Here is a 4,305-nt window from a genome sequence, read left to right as displayed (position 1 = left end):
GTTGATAAAGAGTCGGTTTTCAGACTTGTGTTCTATGCAGTTGCAATCTTAAATTCATATAATATTCTTTCAATGTATTTATCATTGATAAGATTTTCTTTTCCTATTTTGAGGGGGTCAAAATTTCTAAGAGGTAAAATATGTATGATTGCCACAGGAACATTCTAGGCTCATAAAGCTTCCCATCTTTGGCGTAGATCGGTTGAATTCTCTCAAGTCACAAAAGTCTGTTTCTGGACATTCAGTTTGTCACTATTCCCCCATCAAACAAGCCCTCCTCTCAGCTGCTGTCCTTTTTTCATTCTGTCTAGCTAGCACACAACAGTATGATTGAAATGATTCATCCTTCACCATATTTACTCACTCTGCACGTATGATGCTGCTGATACAAATGTACATACAAATTTGTATTGTAGAATGTGCAGGTTTTTATATTTAGACAAAGGAGGATATTGCTTCAAAGAGAGAGCTTCTTAGGACAGAACCACAGAACTGAAAGTGATGAATAAGTGAAACTTTGAAAGAAATCAGATAAGGACTTCAAAGTTCAATCTACCTCTTCGAACAATGACACAAGTAAAGTGTAAACCACCTACCTTTAACTTAAATATTAAAAGTAAAACACAGGGCCAGCATCACGTTTTTAAAAGTGTGGGGGAAGGGCCCAGTTTAAAATTACATGTATATTTCTCTCGTGCCACTTCCTGGATTCACCAGCTGACAAGCAAAAAAGGAAGAAGAAAAAAAAAGCCTTCAGTGCACTTTTCTCCTGCCACTTCTGGCCAGGCTCCATCAGTTGACAAGCAAAAAAAAAAAAAAAAAAAAGAAAAGAAAAAGGGCCTGGTATGGTAAGGGACCCTTACCATACCAGGCCCTTTTTCTTTTCTTTTTTTTTTTTGCTTGTCAAGGGTACCACGTATCGCCAGGATACCTTACCATCGGCACCCTGTGTATCATAGCTGTTTGCATATAAAATGAAAAAATATGCATGGGATGAAGCGCCACAAACTATGATAATAATATTATAATAACAAAGACACGAAAAACAAACCCATAAACAAACGAACTAAACTAAACACGGTTCAGTTAAACATCCGCTTAATAAATTGCGAACACGACGCATGACTATGAAATTCATGTGTATTACCTATGGGTGCCGATGTTGAGGTACCCTTGTTGCCCAAAATGCATCGCACATACTAAAATGGCGTAAATTTCACTACAGAGATTCAGAATCAACAGGGTGGTCATGATACTAGTCTTTGAAACTGCAGTATTTAGGCACATTTGAGGCAAAACTTCGGTGAATTTTGGAATAGAGAAGCTGCAGTCCGGACCCTTCTTACATGTAGGGTGGCGACAGGTGGTACCCTAAATCCTATAACTTCCGGGTTAAAAATACACTGCAGTAGCTTTATAGCTTTTCTGGTGCCACTTCTGGAGTATGAAAAAAAAAAAAAAGACGGGGGGTTAAGTGGTTACACTCTGTATTCCTAGAGCTATGTATTGAATTTGTGCAAAAAAAAAGCTGCGATGTGATGGATTATTGAACCCTGGCCCCTGGGGCGCTCCTTTCGACCTTTGTAAAAATTATAAAATAACTAAGTTCGGGCTAGTTGCAGTTTAGCCTGACCAGACAGACACCGTGCATCAGTGACGCGAGTCACACGACAGGGCCGGGCTGTGACCTGTGTATACTATACTAGTTAATCAATGTTAATGGTCGCAGTTAGATCTAGGCCCTAGTCTAGTCGATTGTAAAAGATCTACAATTCTACTCAGACTCGGACTTTGACCGAAAGATCGGTCTGTATTTGGTTGTCGGGGATATGTTCCTCGGAGGTTTCACGGATCCCCTGCAGGCCCTGGAGAGCGATAACGTGAAAGAAGAAAAGACTCAGCTCGCTCGTCGAGTCATTAATTAGGCCTACTTAGTTTTACTAGTCAATAATTATATTCTATTTCTAGACCTATGTCTACTTCTACACTACTTCTTTCGTCCGGTCCTTTCGTCTCCTGCTGACGGAAGGCAGCAACACTAACACTAACAGCTAGATTAGAGGCAGTTTTTACTTGCACCCTGTAAATTATTGGCACATGCACCTTAGTCCTTACCCCTATTGACACACACTATCACCAAGTTCTGCAAGAATCTTCAAGGTTGAATTGAATGAAGGAAGCAGACTACTGACAAGAAGAAGAAGAAGACTATGTCTAGACATCTAACGGTTAGCCTTATCAATTATTGTAATATGAGTGAATATATATCTCGGCCATCTTTTGTCATGTTTGTATTGCAGCGCAGCGCAGACATCCCCGCCCGAAAGCCCCGAGCGACGCAACGCGGAGCTACCGTCGCGCGTCGGGCAGGGCAGGGCAGCGGCAGTGGGCGGGGGCGGAGCGGCAGCAGGAGGGCCAGTGCAGGGCGAGTCAGGACTTAAAAGCTCGGATCGCAAACGCCTGATCAGAAAACGTTCAGCTGGTAGGTTATTACGCATTAAAACAGATACTTGATATTTGTTTATTGTTTTACCTCACTTAAACGGCCTTGCTTGCGTGACATTATCGGCTCGATATGACAAAGACAGCTTCAGCTATTGACAGTATTGTCTGCTTGAAATTTCCGCTGTTTTCATACATTCAATCCTGTTTCTCTTTCATCCTCGCTCAGTAAGTACAAAAAAATTACATCAAACAGAGGATAAAAATAACATATAATTAATATGCGAAAATAATAATTTCATTATAAAGCAAAAATCATAATTCATATCATGCATTTAAGGCAAATTATAATTGTTTATCGCTCATTAAATAGATGTTGCCAATCAACAAAACTCACACAAATTTCAACCACTCAGCGTGCTCCACGCGTGTCTATCGTGTATTTCCACTGCGATTTTATGTGGTTACGCGTGTGTAACGTGACCGTAGAACATTCGACGAGAGTTCATGTGACCGCCTTCAAGGGGAGGTAATTGTATTCGCATTTACTATATTTTTTACGCATTACTTATTTGAATTGATATGAACAATTATTCTCATTCATAGATTATGATTTGGTGCATTTGCTGCAAGAGAAAATACTGTAGTTATGGGAAACATGAAAATGCACGCTCATGGTCAGGTCATACACTGTGTAGTCCCACGTACTGAAATTGAAAGCTTGTTTTGTTTAGTTCCTCCAGTCCTGGGCCCCATAAAAGTTGATAATGATAGCAACTTTTGCTGGAATTACAATCGTCATGGTTGCTATGGGAAGTTGCCATTCTAGCAAGATTAGTTATCACAGACCTATCAACTTTTATGAAATGGGGCCCTGCTTGCCCCGGCGCGGCGCCCGCCCTTGCCTTGCCTTGGCAGTCTCAGTTCGGGAAACCCACTCACAAGGGGGGCCCCTCCTTATAAGTAACCTGTCCCCCTTATAAGTAACCCCGTCCCCCTTATAAGTAACCCCCGGGGCACCCCTTATAAGGAGTCTCCACGCTTTTTTGCAATGCAACGCGAAAATGAAAGGACTGCGGCAATTCGCTTGATTATGTCCATAAAGCTTCACAAGTTTCCTAGTTACTCACGAAATTTGAGCAAAATCGGTTTGAGGCATCATATCTAAAATCATGGATTTAAATGCGATGTCAAACGACCCATGCGAATGCTGAAGTGCGAGCGATTACTGGCGTGAGTGTCGCCAGGCGCGGCGGCGCGGTAATGTTTGAGTGCAGACGTGGCGACTGAGTACGGAGACTTTCGTACTCAGTCGCCACGTCTGCACTCAAGCATTGCCGCGCTGCCGCGCCTGGCGACACTCACGCCAGTAATCGCTCGCATTTCAGCATTCGCATGGGTCGTTTGACATCGCATTTAAATCCATGATTTTAGATATGATGCCTCAAACCGATTTTGCTCAAATTTTGTGAGTAACTAGGAAACTTGTGAAGCTTTATGGACATAATCAAGCGAATTGCCGCAGTCCTTTCATTTTCGCGTTGCATTGCAAAATAGCGTGGAGACTCCTTATAAGGGGTGCCCCGGGGGTTACTTGTAAGGGGGACGGGAGTACTTATAAGGGGGACGGGTTACTTATAAGGAGGGGCCCCCTTGTGAGTGGGTTTCCCGAACTGGTCTGGAGTCGAGAACAATCTACGTTAAAATTTAAGTAAGTTTACACGTACGTCATACGTGGTCTACGGGTAAAGTTTAGGCGGTTGACTCGCTTAAAAGAAAAAAAGAGCGACTATGGTTGTACACTGAATGTTGTACACAGAGGTGGTCAGGAGTAGAACTAGGGTGTCTGATCGCGCACTGCCA

At 42.5% G+C, this 4,305-nt stretch overlaps 1 protein-coding gene across 1 annotated transcript in view; it reads left to right on the top strand.

Moving 5' to 3' along the window:
• The first annotated feature begins 2,909 nt into the window (after positions 1–2,909).
• Positions 2,910–4,305, top strand: part of LOC139715376 (calnexin-like) — a 35,921-nt gene continuing 34,525 nt past the window's right edge. Inside the window, exon 1 of the mRNA XM_071626949.1 lies at positions 2,910–2,971. The gene's annotated coding sequence lies outside the window, so the exon portion shown is untranslated. The remainder of the gene's footprint in view (positions 2,972–4,305) is intronic.

The sequence above is a fragment of the Diadema antillarum genome, unplaced genomic scaffold (assembly GCF_040938485.1).
Source record: "Diadema antillarum isolate AM-2024a unplaced genomic scaffold, OU_Dant_1.0 scf00000047, whole genome shotgun sequence".
Classification (NCBI taxonomy): Eukaryota; Metazoa; Echinodermata; class Echinoidea; order Diadematoida; family Diadematidae; genus Diadema; species Diadema antillarum.
This window is presented reverse-complemented; position numbering and strand designations above follow the sequence as displayed.